A 15,155-nucleotide genomic window follows, 5' to 3' on the forward strand; every position below is an offset into this window, starting at 1 on the left:
ATGGCCGTGATGACGACCCTTCACCATCAGAGAATCAGGATCCTGCCAAATCTGGACGACTTGCTGATCCTGGTGAACTCCCAAGAGGTTCTCCACAGTTATCTGGAACTGGCGGTCCAATTCCTAAAAGTCCACGGGTGGCTCATCAACTGAAAAAAGTCCTCGCTGGTCCCTGCTCGGAACATTGTGCACCTAGGGGCACTGCTGGACACACACAGCCAACAATTGTTTCTGTCTCCAGAGAAAGTCCTGAAAATTCAGGACAGTATCGTCCTCTCTCGCCCAAGAGTGTTGATACACATGGCGATGCAAGTACTAGACCTCATGGTGTCGGCTTTCGATATGGTAGAGTACGCTCAATTTCATTACCGCCCTCTGCAGAGGTTAATCCTCTCCAAGTGGGACGGCCTGCCTCATCGGATGATGTCTCAAATGATCTCCTTGACTCCGGAGGTTCGTCTGACACTGAGCTGGAGGCTACAGGTCCAACAGTTGAGCAGGGACCATCCCTTCTGGATCTCCAACTGTGTCCTCCTGACAATGGATGCCAGTCTTTTGGGCTGGGCCATGGTGTTGGAGCAACACTTTCTCCAGGGTCAGTGGACCAGGGAGGAATCTCTCCTCCTGATATACATTCTGGAATTGCAGGCAGTGTTCAATTAATTGACACTGGCCCTGCCTCTAGTACAGAACAGGCCTGTTCAAGTACAATCTGACAACGCCACCACGGTAGTGTACACAAATCATCAAGGCGGCACTCGAAACTGCATGGCAAAGCTGGAAGTATCAAAAATCCTCCGTTGGGTAGAAAGTCATCTGACAGCAATATCGGCAGTGTTCATTTCCGGAGTCCTCAACTAGGAAGCGGATTTCCTCAGTCGTCAGGACGTTCACGCTGGAGAGTGGAGAGGCCGCAGCAGAAATGTCTGCACTGGTGTCAGTAGGTGACTGAGGCAGGGATGACTGGGAGATAGTGGGTGACAGGGAGATAGTGGGTTACTGAGGGAGGGGTGATAGGAAGGGGTTGGGTAAGTATGGGAAGAAAGTGGGTGACAGGTATAATAAATGACTAAGGCAGGGGTGATAGGGAGATAGTGGATGACTGTGGCAGGGGTGACAGGGACAGTAAGAGACTGAGGCAGGGGTGACAGGGATAGTGGCTGACTGAGGCAGGGGTGACTGGGAGATAGTGGGTGACTGAGGCAGGGTTGACAGGGATAGTGGGTGACTGAAGCAGGGGTGATAGGGTGACAGTGGGTGACTAAAGCAGGGGTGACTGGTATAGTGGGTGACTGAGGCAGGGATCGCAGATATAGTGGTTGACTGAGGCAGCGGTGACTGGGAGATAGTGGGTAACTGAGGCAGGGGTGACAGGGAAAGTGTGTGACTCAGGCAGGGGTGATAGGGAGATAGTGGGCTGCATATCTCTGCCTCACTGCAGCAGCACATTCCTGCTTCAATGACAGCAGCACATCCCTACCTCACTTATAGCAGCACATCCCTGCCTCGCTGACAGCAGCACATCCCTGCCTCGCTGACAGCAGCACATCCCTGCCTCGCTGACAGCAGCACATCCCTGCTTCGCTGACAGCAGCACATCCCTGCTTCGCTGACAGCAGCACATCCCTGCCTCGCTGACAGCAGCACATCCCTGTCTCGCTGACAGCAGCACAGCACTGCTTCGCTGACAGCAGCACATCACTGCTTCACTACCAGCAGCACATCCCTGCCTCACTGGCAGCAGCACATCCCTGCCTTACTGACAGCTGTATATTCAGACCTGATCCCTGCTGTGCATATTCACACAACAGGAGATCAGGTCTGAAGTGCGTGTGTGCTGGTGCCGCAGTGCACCGGCACATGCCAGAGATGCGATCAGCATCTCTGCCCAGTGAGCGCCTCTGCCTGATTGACAGGCAGAGGCGGTCACTAGGCAGGAGGAGTCGGGCCAGCGGCGTTGTGCCGCCATTTTGGGGGCACAGTCAGGACAACGCAGACATGACCGGACCGTATGGGGGCGGGCCGTGACGGCTGCGTGACCCGGACAGCAACGGGCCTGATTTACTAAAATCTCAGATAAATTTTATGGCATTTATGTGCAGTCTAGTTTGCACAGTTGATAGAGTGTTGATCTTGCACTATCAATGTAAGCCTCACATAGGTTTGATACACATGTAAGTTTGGTTTTATTTTACTACATTGTGGTTTGTGGCTCTATACCATGTAATGCATGTCTTTTAACAGTAGTCAAGTCTTCCAATGTGCTTGTTTGTGAAACCCAATAGATAGCTTTATTTTATTTTGTTTCTTCAAATATTGAATGCATATGTCTTATAACTTTTTTTTTTTTCAATATACAGGTTGAGTATCTGTATATACATTTTTATTATAAGATTTTCAATGACACAAGTACATCCAAGTTGCAGATTATGGATTGTGAAGGACAAATCAACCATATAAACAATTTAAGCAATTTAAATTGCATGCAGGTAGTAGAATATCAAACTCCTTGGATGAGAGTTGGTCGTAATAAACTAGGATAGAAAAGAATAAAGTAGAAAATAAGATTTTGAACCTACCGGTAAATCTTTTTCTCGTAGTCCGTAGAGGATGCTGGGGACTCCGTAAGGACCATGGGGATAGACGGGCTCCACAGGAGACATGGGCACTTTAAGAAAGACTTTAGTTCTGGGTGTGCACGGCTCCTCCCTCTATGCCACAGTTAGAGAAACTGTGCCCAGAGGAGACGGACAGTATGAGGAAAGGATTTTGTTAATCCAGGGCAAGATTCATACCAGCCACACCAATCACACCGTATAACTTGTGATAAACTACCCAGTTATCAGTATGAAAAAACAACATAGCATCAGTGCAGGACCGATGCAAATATAACATAACCCTTATTGAAGCAATAACTATATACAAGTATTGCAGAAGTAGTCCGCACTTGGGACGGGCGCCCAGCATCCTCTACGGACTACGAGAAAAAGATTTACCAGTAGGTTTAAAATCTTATTTTCTCTAACGTCCTAGAGAATGCTGGGGACTCCGTAAGGACCATGGGGATTATACCAATGCTCCAAAACGGGCGGGAGAGTGCGGATGACTCTGCAGCACCGATTGAGCAAACATGAGTTCCTCCTCAGCCAGGGTATCAAACTTATAGTATTTTGCAAAGGTGTGTGAACCCGACCAAGTAGCAGCTTGACACAGCTGTAGTGCCGAGACCCCTCGGGCAGCCGCCCAAGAAGAGCCCACTTTCCTCGTGGAATGGGCCTTGACCGATTTCAGTAACTGCAATCCAGCCATAGAATGCGCTTGCTGAATCGTGTTACAAATCCGGCGAGCAATAGCCTGCTTTGAAGCAGGGGCACCAATCTTGTTGGTTGCATACAGGACAAACAGCGCTTCAGTTTTCCTGACTCTAGCCGTCCTGGCCACGTAAATTTTCAAAGCCCTAACCACATCAAGTAACTCGGAATCCTCCAAGTCACGCGTAGCCACAGGCACCACAATAGGTTGGTTCATATGAAAAGATGAGACCACTTTTGGTAGGAATTGAGGACGGGTCTGCAATTCCGCTCTATCCACATGGAATACCAAATATGGGCTTTTATGTGACAAAGCCGCTAATTCCGACACTCGCCTAGCCGAAGCCAAGGCTAATAACATGACCACCTTCCATGTGAGATATTTTAACTCCACTGTTTTAAGTGGTTCAAACCAGTGTAATTTTAGAAAACTTAACACCACGTTAAGGTCCCAAGGTGCCACCGGAGGCACAAAAGGAGGCTGAATATGCAGCACTCCTTTTACAAAAGTCTGATTTTCTGGAAGAGAAGCCAATTCTTTTTGAAAGAAAATGGATAAGGCTGAAATCTGGACCTTAATAGAGCCTAATTTTAGGCCCAAATTCACTCCAGTTTGTAGGAAGTGAAGGAAACGGCCCAGATGGAATTCTTCCGTAGGAGCATTCCTGGCCTCACACCAAGAAACATAATTTCGCCATATACGGTGTAATGTTTTAACGTTACATCCTTCCTAGCCTTTATCAGCGTAGGGATGACCTCAACCGGAATGCTAGGATCCGGCATTCAACCGCCATGCCGTCAAACGCAGCCGCGGTAAGTCTTGGAACAGACAGGGCCCCTGATGCAACAGGTCCTGTCTTAGAGGGAGAGGCCACAGATCTTCTGTGAGCATTTCCTGCAGATCCGGATACCAGGTCCTCCGTGGCCAATCTGGAACAATGAGGATTGTTCTCACTCCTCTTTGTCTTATTATCCTCAACACCTTGGGTATGAGAGGAAGAGGAGGAAATACATAGACCGACCGGAACACCCACGGTGTCACTAGGGCGTCTACAGCTACTGCCTGAGGGTCTCTTGACCTTGCGCAATACCTCTGTAGCTTTTTGTTGAGCCGGGACGGCATCATGTCTATCTGTGGCAGTTCCCACCGACTTGTAATCTGTGCAAAGACTTCCTGATGAAATCCCCACTCTCCCGGATGTAGGTCGTGTCTGCTGAGGATGTCTGCTTCCCAGTTGTCCACTCCCGGAATGAACACTGCTGACAGTGCGCTTGCGTGATTCTCCACCCAGCGAAGAATTCTGGTGGCTTGTGCCATCGCCACTCTGCTTCTTGTGCCGCCTTGGCGGTTTACATGAGCCACTGCGGTGACGTTGTCTGACTGGATCAGAACCGGTTGGTCGCAAAGTAAGGTCTCCGCTTGACGTAGGGCATTGTATATGGCCCTTAGTTCCAGGATGTTGATGTGAAGACAAGTCTCTTGACTTGACCAAAGACCTTGGAAATTTCTTCCCCGTGTGACTGCTCCCCAACCTTGGAGGCTTGCGTCTGTGGTCACCAGGATCCAGCCCTGAATGCTGAATCTGCGTCCCTCGAGAAGGTGAGCACTCTGCAGCCACCACAAGAGTGATACCCTGACCCTGGGGGACAGGGTGATCAACCAATGCATCTGTAAATGTGACCCGGACCACTTGTCCAGTAGGTCCCATTGGAAAGTCCTTGCATGGAACCTGCCGAATGGAATGGCCTCGTATGATGCCACCATCTTTCCCAGGACTCGAGTGCAGTGATGCACTGACACAAGTTTTGGTTTCAATAGGTTCCTGACAAGAGTCATGAGTTCCTGGGCCTTTTCTATCAGGAGATAAACCCTCTTCTGGTCTGTGTCCAGAATCATGCCCAAGAAAGACAGACGAGTAGTAGGAATCAACTGCGACTTCGGGATATTGAGAATCCAGCCGTGTTGCTGTAACACTTTCAGTGAAAGTGATACGCTGTTCAGCAACTGCTCTCTTGATCTCGCTTTTATGAGATCGCCCAAGTACGGGATAATTGTGACACCTTGCTTGCACAGGAGCACCATCATTTCCGCCATTACCTTGGTGAAAATTCTCAGTGCCATGGAGAGACCAAACAGCAACGTCTGAAATTGGCAATGACAGTCCTGTACCGCAAATCTGAGTTACGCCTGATGAGGTGGATAAATGGGGACATGAAGGTATGCATGCTGTACACAAATGCGGACAACAGGTGTCAAGCCGTGTGTTGCCTTTGTCAAGCTGTAATAAGTAGGGATAAGGATGTTAACCACCTCGGAACATCCTCCCTTATACGTCACCTGCAGTGCATTCATCATAAGTCAGTGACAAGTTCAAAAACTTTGGATGACAGCGGAAGCAGTCCACTAACCACTAAATCCCTTCCTCTTGTAACCAAGCTCCTGCAAACCACACCACCAACTCCCTCAGTGTCAATTTCCTCCTTAGACAGGAGAGCCAATAGTCCTGCAGGCCATGTCACTGGCAAGTCTGACGAGTCCTCTCCTGCCTGGGATTCCTCCGATGCATCCTTGAGTGTAACGCCTACTGCTGCTGGCGCTGCTGTTGTTGCTGCTGGGAGTCGATCGTCATCCCAGAGGGGAAGTCGGAAGACCACTTGTACTTCTTCCAGTAAGCAATTGACTGTCCAACAGTCCTTTGCGAGGAAGATGAAATATCACAGCAGTCATCCTGCTGCAAAGCGGATAACTCAGGTCTGGGTGGTGAGAAACGTGGTTCCGGTATCCATCGTTAATTTATAGGCAACTAGAGACTTGATTGAGGTACTGTGTCCCCGGTACCAAATACCCTCTAGGTTCCATTTCTCTAGGCAGGCGATACCGAAAATGTACACAGACCTCAGAAAAAGAGTCACCAGTGTCCTAAAAAATGCAGTTGTACCCAATGTCCACTTGTCTGTGGTTAAGTGGAGCAGGGCAGACTCAGGACTATATGACTGTGACAGCCCACTGGGTAGATGTATTGCCTCCCGCAGCAAGAACAGCAGCGGCGGCACCAGTAGCAGCATCTCGCAATTGCCAACTCGTTCCTAGGCAGGCTACGCTTTGTATCACCGCTTTCCATAAGAGGCACACAGCTGACAACCTCTTACGGAAACTGAGGAACATCATCGCAGAATGGCTTACCCCAATTGAACTCTCCTGGGGATTTGTGACATCGGACAACGCCACCAATATTGTGCGTGCATTACATCTGGGCAAATTCCAGCACGTCCCATGTTTTGCACATACATTGAACTTGGTGGTGCAGAATTATTTAAAAAACGACAGGGGCGTGCAAGAGATGCTGTCGGTGGCCCGAAGAATTGCGGGCCACTTTCTGCCTTCAGCCACCGCATGCCGAAGACTGGAGCACCACCAAACATTCCTGAACCTGCCCTGCCATCATCTGAAGCAAGAGGTGGTAACGAGGTTGAATTCAACCCTCTATATGCTTCAGAGGATGGAGGAGCAGCAAAAGGCCATTCAAGCCTATACATCTGCCCACGATATAGGCAAAGGAGGGGGAATGCACCTGACTCAAGCGCAGTGGAGAATGATTTCAACATTGTGCAAGGTTCTGCAACCCTTTGAACTTTCCACACGTGAAGTCAGTTCAGACACTGCCAGCCTGAGTCAGGTCATTCCCCTCATCAGGCTTTTGCAGAAGAAGCTGGAGACATTGAAGGAGGAGCTAAAACAGAGCGATTCAACTAGGCATGTGGGACTTGTGGATGGAGCACTTAATTTGCTTAACCAGGATTCAATCTGTTGAAATCAGAGCACTACATTTTGGCCGCCGTGCTCGATCCTAGATTTAAAACCTACATTGTATCTCTCTTTCCGGCAGACACAAGTCTGCAGAGGTTCAAAGACCTGCTGGTGAGAAAATTGTCAAGTCAAGCGGAACGTGACCCGTCAACAGCTCCTCCTTCACATTCTCCCGCAACTGGGGGTGCGAGGAAAAGGCTAAGAATTCCGAGCCCACCCGCTGGCGGTGATGCAGGGCAGTCTGGAGTGAGTGCTGACATCTGGTCCAGACTGAAGGACCTGGCAACGATTACTGACATGTCGTCTACTGTCACTGCATATGATTCTGTCACCTTTGAAAGAATGGTGGAGAAAAAGAGGCAATTTGGAGGCCCTTGCACAAACTGGCTTTATTCTACCTAAATTGCCCTCCCTCCAGTGTGTACTCCGAAAGAGTGTTTAGTGCGGCCGCTCACCTTGTCAGCAATCGGCGTATAAGGTTACTTCCAGAAAATGTGGAGAAGATGATGATCATTAAAATTAATTATAATCAATTCCTCCGTGGAGACATTCACCAGCAATTGCCTCCAGAAAGTAAACAGGGATCTGAGATGGTGGATTCCAGTGGGGACGAATTAATAATCTGTGAGGAGGGGGATGTACACAGTGAAAGGGGTGAGGAATCGGAGGATGATGAGGTGGACATCTTGCCTCTGTAGAGCCAGTTTGTGCAAGGAGAGATTGATTGATTTTTTTTTGGTGGGGGCCCAAACCAACCAGTCATTTCAGTCAGTCGTGTGGCAGACCCTGTCGCTGAAATGATGGGTTCGTCAATGTTTTTCTTTTCAATCTAAGCCCCTGCAGTTTTCTGTAAGCATCTGCTTCGCTATGATGATCAACAAGTCACAAGGGAAAACACTCAGGGCTGGAGGCGTAGATCTTAGAACCAGCTGCTACAAGCATGGCAGAGGTGTCACTATCACTGATGACACCCAGAGAGGCGGCGAGGGAGATTGTAATGCAGTGCGCGCAGATAAGCAGCGCAATGGTAAAAAGGAGGCATGGTCTCATAGGTAGGGGCGTTTCCTGAATCACCATTTTGTTGCTGCGGGTATCCCGGGGGTTGGGGGCTGTACCCGGGGACTAGTGTGTGAGTGGTGCTGGCTCCTACACAGTGACAGAAACTGGGTGTTGCACGTAATGTCACAGTGAAACACCCATATTCTGTCACTGAAGAAGAGCCGGCACTTTGGTATCACCCCACTTGGCGGGTGACACTCGGGTGTGTGCCGCAACCCCGTTGTGATGCCACTGACCCATGGGAAGCTTTACGTGGCTTACCCATGTGTTAGTAGCCCCAAGCATCTTTTGTGTTAGTCCCTGAAGAAAAACTTCAAATATTGTTTACAATTTTGTAATCAATGGCCTAATTCAGTAAGGATTGCAAATTCTGCTAAGTAACAGAATTTGCAATCCTTTGGTTCGCATGCTGGGGCCACCCATCACAGGGCATGGCCACCCAGCATGCCGCCTCCCTTCTTGACCACGCTGAAATTGCAGTCTCAGTGCAGTTCAGCGTGATCATAAAAAATGGGTTAGCCTCCTGTTGGTGCAGACTGTACGTGTGCGCAGGAAGCCGCCACCATTTTTGTGATCGCAACGGCTGCATGTGATGTCATGCAGCCGCTCTGACCACGCCTCCTGTTTCTCCGTTGAAGCCCTGCCCCCGCACCGCTCCATCTCCGACTTTGAAATGGAGTGTTGCTGACCCCCCCCGCACCGATTGACAGTCACAGAAAATGCAGGCGCATGCGTATGCTCTTAGCAATTTTAGCAGTTGGATTGCTTATTGTGATTGCAATCCAACCTGAATCAGGCTCTATTACCTATCACAATGCACTGCAGGTAGTACAAAATGGGGTTAATATAGGAGAAAAACCCCCAGAGCTGTGCTCCTTAACTGTCCCTGTTGGCTAGTGGAGCGGCTGCCCAGTAATCAGTGTCCACGCCAGTGCGCACACGGCCCGCCCCCTACTGCCACGCTGGATCACGGTATAGTGTGGGCACAGAAGCCCCTTACCTCCCTTTCATCAGCGGCCTCGTGATCCCGGAGGGCGGTGTGTGTGTGACTGACCTTAGGAAGAAACCGGAGCCTCCGCTGCAGTGACCCAGCAACCAGGGCACGGGAGTATACTGCGCCGCTGGGAGTGATGGAGCTGCAGTAAAGATGTCTATTAGACCTAGCCTGCTGCAGCCCTTGTACATTCTTATAAAAAAAGTTCTTCTTTTCTTGTCAAAATTAATAGCTAAGTATAGGCTGCCTGAGGCAGCCCCCTGTTAAGTGTCCTGCTACTGAAGGCACCAACTACAAACTGAGCTCCCTGTTCATGGAAGCGAGGTTATAGAGCAGGGGGCGCTGAGCATCTTGGGAACAGTCAAAAGCTTTGAGCCTGTTGGTGCCTCAGATCAAGATCCTACTCTACACCCCAATGTGAATCCTTGTGGAGTCCAGTGTACCCCACAGAAGAAATGAATGTGTCACACCCATTGGCAGCAACATTAGAATAGCTGCTGATGGGCACAATTGAGAAAGGAAGGGGGGAAAACATTTGAATCCAGCACATATATGTAATTTGAATATGTAATTTGTACCTTCCTACTTTAAAATGTAATGGATGAACCTCACCCTGTGAGAACTATCTTCATGATCAAGAGATCTCATATGCAAGATAAGTATGTGTTGGCAGAGGCGCTCACTGGGCAGAGATGCTGATCGCATCTCTGGCATGTGCCGGTGCACTGCGGCACCAGCACACACACACACACTTCAGACCTGATCTCCTGTTGTGTGAATATGCACAGCAGAGATCAGGTCTGAATTAGGCCCTATATACAGCTGTCAGTAAGGCAGGGATCTGCTGCTGCCAGTGAGGCAGGGATGTGCTGCTGTCAGTGATGCAGTGATCTGCTGCTGCCAGTGAGGCAGGGATGTGCTGCTATAAGTGAGGCAGGTATGTGCTGCTGTCAATGAGGCAGGGATGTGCTGCTGTCAGTGAAGCAGGGATGTGCTGCTGTCAGCGAGGCAGTGATCTGCTGCCCACTATCTCCCTATCACCCCTGCCTGAGTCACACATGAAGATAGTTCTCACAGGGTGAGGTTCATCCATTACATTTTAAAGTAGGAAGGTACAAATTACATATTCAAATTACATATATGTGCTGGATTCAAATGTTTTCCCCCCTTCCTTTCTCAATTGTGCCCATCAGCAGCTATTCTAATGTTGCTGCCAATGGGTGTGACACATTCATTTCTTCTGTGGGGTACACTGGACTCCACAAGGATTCACATTGTGGTGTAGAGTAGGATCTTGATCTGAGGCACCAACAGGCTCAAAGCTTTTGACTGTTCCCAAGATGCTCAGCGCCCCCTGCTCTATAACCTCGCTTCCATGAACAGGGAGCTCAGTTTGTAGTTGGTGCCTTCAGTAGCAGGACACTTAACAGGGGGCTGCCTCAGGCAGCCTATACTTAGCTATTAATTTTGACAAGAAAAGAAGAACTTTTTTTATAAGAATGTACAAGGGCTGCAGCAGGCTAGGTCTAATAGACATCTTTACTGCAGCTCCATCACTCCCAGCGGCGCAGTATACTCCCGTGCCCTGGTTGCTGGGTCACTGCAGCGGAGGCTCCGGTTTCTTCCTAAGGTCAGTCACACACACACCGCCCTCCGGGATCACGAGGCCGCTGATGAAAGGGAGGTAAGGGGCTTCTGTGCCCACACTATACCGTGATCCAGCATGGCTGTAGGGGGCGGGCCGTGTGCGCACTGGCGTGGACACTGATTACTGGGCAGCCGCTCCACTAGCCACCAGGGACAGTTAAGGAGCACAGCTCTGGGGGGTTTTCTCCTATATTAACCCCATTTTGTACTACCTGCAGTGCATTGTGATAGGTAATAGAGCCTGATTCAGGTTGGATTGCAATCACAATAAGCAATCCAACTGCAAAAATTGCTAAGAGCATACGCATGCGCCTGCATTTTCTGTGACTGTCAATCGGTGCGGGGGGGGGGGGGGGGTAGCAACACTCCATTTCAAAGTCGGAGATGGAGCGGTGCGGGGGCAGGGCTTCAACGGAGAAACAGGAGGCGTGGTCAGAGCGGCTGCATGACATCACATGCAGCCGTTGCGATCACAAAAATGGTGGCGGCTTCCTGCGCACACGTACAGTCTGCACCAACAGGAGGCTAACCCATTTTTTATGATCACGCTGAACTGCACTGAGACTGCAATTTCAGCGTGGTCAAGAAGGGAGGCGGCATGCTGGGTGGCCATGCCCTGTGATGGGTGGCCCCAGCATGCGAACCAAAGGATTGCAAATTCTGTTACTTAGCAGAATTTGCAATCCTTACTGAATTAGGCCATTGATTACAAAATTGTAAACAATATTTGAAGTTTTTCTTCAGGGACTAACACAAAAGATGCTTGGGGCTACTAACACATGGGTAAGCCACGTAAAGCTTCCCATCGGTCAGTGGCATCACAACGGGGTTGCGGCACACACCCGAGTGTCACCCGCCAAGTGGGGTGACACCAAAGTGCCGGCTCTTCTTCAGTGACAGAATATGGGTGTTTTACTGTGACATTACGTGCAACACCCAGTTTCTGTCACTGTGCAGGAGCCAGCACCACCCACACACTAGTCCCCGGGTACAGCCCCCAACCCCCGGGATACCCGCAGCAACAAAATGGTGATTCAGGTCACGCCCCTACCTATGAGACCATGCCTCCTTTTTACCATTGCGCTGCTTATCTGCGCGCACTGCATTACAATCTCCCTCGCCGCCTCTCTGGGTGTCACCAGTGATAGTGACACCTCTGCCATGCTTGTAGCAGCTGGTCCTAAGATCTACGCCTCCAGCCCTGAGTGTTTTCCCTTGTGACTTGTTGATCATCATTGCGAAGCAGATGCTTACAGAAAACTGCAGGGGTTTAGATTGAAAAGAAAAACATTGACGAACCCATCATTTCAGCGACAGGGTCTGCCACACGACGAACTGAAATGACTGGTTGGTTTGGGCCCCCACCAAAAAAGAATCAATCAATCTCTCCTTGCACAAACTGGCTCTACAGAGGCAAGATGTCCACCTCATCATCCTCCGATTCCTCACCCCTTTCACTGTGTACATCCCCCTCCTCACAGATTATTAATTCGTCCCCACTGGAATCCACCATCTCAGATCCCTGTGTACTTTCTGGAGGCAATTGCTGGTGAATGTCTCCACGAAGGAATTGATTATAATTAATTTTGATGATCATCATCTTCTCCACATTTTCTGGAAGTAACCTTGTACGCCGATTGCTGACAAGGTGAGCGGCCGCACTAAACACTCTTTCGGAGTACACACTGGAGGGAGGGCAACTTAGGTAGAATAAAGCCAGTTTGTGCAAGGGCCTCCAAATTGCCTCTTTTTCTCCACCATTCTTTCAAAGGTGACAGAATCATATGCAGTGACAGTAGACGACATGTCAGTAATCGTTGCCAGGTCCTTCAGTCTGGACCAGATGTCAGCACTCACTCCAGACTGTCCTGCATCACCGCCAACGGGTGGGCTCGGAATTCTTAGCCTTTTCCTCGCACCCCCAGTTGCGGGAGAATGTGAAGGAGGAGCTGTTGACGGGTCACGTTCCGCTTGACTTGACAATTTTCTCACCAGCAGGTCTTTGAACCTCTGCAGACTTGTGTCTGCCGGAAAGAGAGATACAATGTAGGTTTTAAATCTAGGATCGAGCACGGCGGCCAAAATGTAGTGCTCTGATTTCAACAGATTGAATCCTGGTTAAGCAAATTAAGGTCTCCATCCACAAGTCCCACATGCCTAGTTGAATCGCTCTGTTTTAGCTCCTCCTTCAATGTCTCCAGCTTCTTCTGCAAAAGCCTGATGAGGGGAATGACCTGACTCAGGCTGGCAGTGTCTGAACTGACTTCACGTGTGGAAAGTTCAAAGGGTTGCAGAACCTTGCACAACGTTGAAATCATTCTCCACTGCGCTTGAGTCAGGTGCATTCCCCCTCCTTTGCCTATATCGTGGGCAGATGTATAGGCTTGAATGGCCTTTTGCTGCTCCTCCATCCTCTGAAGCATATAGAGGGTTGAATTCCACCTCGCTACCACCTCTTGCTTCAGATGATGGCAGGGCAGGTTCAGGAATGTTTGGTGGTGCTCCAGTCTTCGGCATGCAGTGGCTGAAGGCATAAAGTGGCCCGCAATTCTTCGGGCCACCGACAGCATCTCTTGCACGCCCCTGTCGTTTTTTAAATAATTCTGCACCACCAAGTTCAATGTATGTGCAAAACATGGGACGTGCTGGAATTTGCCCAGATGTAATGCACGCACAATATTGGTGGCGTTGTCCGATGTCACAAATCCCCAGGAGAGTTCAATTGGGGTAAGCCATTCTGCGATGATGTTCCTCAGTTTCCGTAAGTGGTTGTCAGCTGTGTGCCTCTTATGGAAAGCGGTGATACAAAGCGTAGCCTGCCTAGGAACGAGTTGGCAATTGCGAGATGCTGCTACTGGTGCCGCCGCTGCTGTTCTTGCTGCGGGAGGCAATACATCTACCCAGTGGGCTGTCACAGTCATATAGTCCTGAGTCTGCCCTGCTCCACTTAACCACAGACAAGTGGACATTGGGTACAACTGCATTTTTTAGGACACTGGTGACTCTTTTTCTGAGGTCTGTGTACATTTTCGGTATCGCCTGCCTAGAGAAATGGAACCTAGAGGGTATTTGGTACCGGGGACACAGTACCTCAATCAAGTCTCTAGTTGCCTCTAAATTAACGATGGATACCGGAACCACGTTTCTCACCACCCAGACCTGAGTTATCCACTTTGCAGCAGGATGACTGCTGTGATATTTCATCTTCCTCGCAAAGGACTGTTGGACAGTCAATTGCTTACTGGAAGAAGTACAAGTGGTCTTCCGACTTCCCCTCTGGGATGACGATCGACTCCCAGCAGCAACAACAGCAGCGCCAGCAGCAGTAGGCGTTACACTCAAGGATGCATCGGAGGAATCCCAGGCAGGAGAGGACTCGTCAGACTTGCCAGTGACATGGCCTGCAGGACTATTGGCTCTCCTGTCTAAGGAGGAAATTGACACTGAGGGAGTTGGTGGTGTGGTTTGCAGGAGCTTGGTTACAAGAGGAAGGGATTTAGTGGTTAGTGGACTGCTTCCGCTGTCATCCAAAGTTTTTGAACTTGTCACTGACTTATGATGAATGCGCTGCAGGTGACGTATAAGGGAGGATGTTCCGAGGTGGTTAACGTCCTTATCCCTACTTATTACAGCTTGACAAAGGCAACACACGGCTTGACACCTGTTGTCCGCATTTGTGTACAGGATGCATACCTTCATGTCCCCATTTATCCACCTCATCAGGCGTAACTCAGATTTGGGGTACAGGACTGTCATTGCCAATTTCAGACGTTGCTGTTTGGTCTCTCCATGGCCCTGAGAATTTTCACCAAGGTAATGGCGGAAATGATGGTGCTCCTGTGCAAGCAAGGTGTCACAATTATCCCGTACTTGGGCGATCTCATAAAAGCGAGATCAAGAGAGCAGTTGCTGAACAGCGTATCACTTTCACTGAAAGTGTTACAGCAACACGGCTGGATTCTCAATATCCCGAAGTCGCAGTTGATTCCTACTACTCGTCTGTCTTTCTTGGGCATGATTCTGGACACAGACCAGAAGAGGGTTTATCTCCTGATAGAAAAGGCCCAGGAACTCATGACTCTTGTCAGGAACCTATTGAAACCAAAACTTGTGTCAGTGCATCACTGCACTCGAGTCCTGGGAAAGATGGTGGCATCATACGAGGCCATTCCATTCGGCAGGTTCCATGCGAGGACTTTCCAATGGGACCTACTGGACAAGTGGTCCGGGTCACATTTACAGATGCATTGGTTGATCACCCTGTCCCCCAGGGTCAGGGTATCACTCTTGTGGTGGCTGCAGAGTGCTCACCTTCTCGAGGGACGCAGATTCAGCA

The sequence above is a fragment of the Pseudophryne corroboree genome, assembly GCF_028390025.1.
Source record: "Pseudophryne corroboree isolate aPseCor3 chromosome 3 unlocalized genomic scaffold, aPseCor3.hap2 SUPER_3_unloc_93, whole genome shotgun sequence".
Taxonomy (NCBI): domain Eukaryota; kingdom Metazoa; phylum Chordata; class Amphibia; order Anura; family Myobatrachidae; genus Pseudophryne; species Pseudophryne corroboree.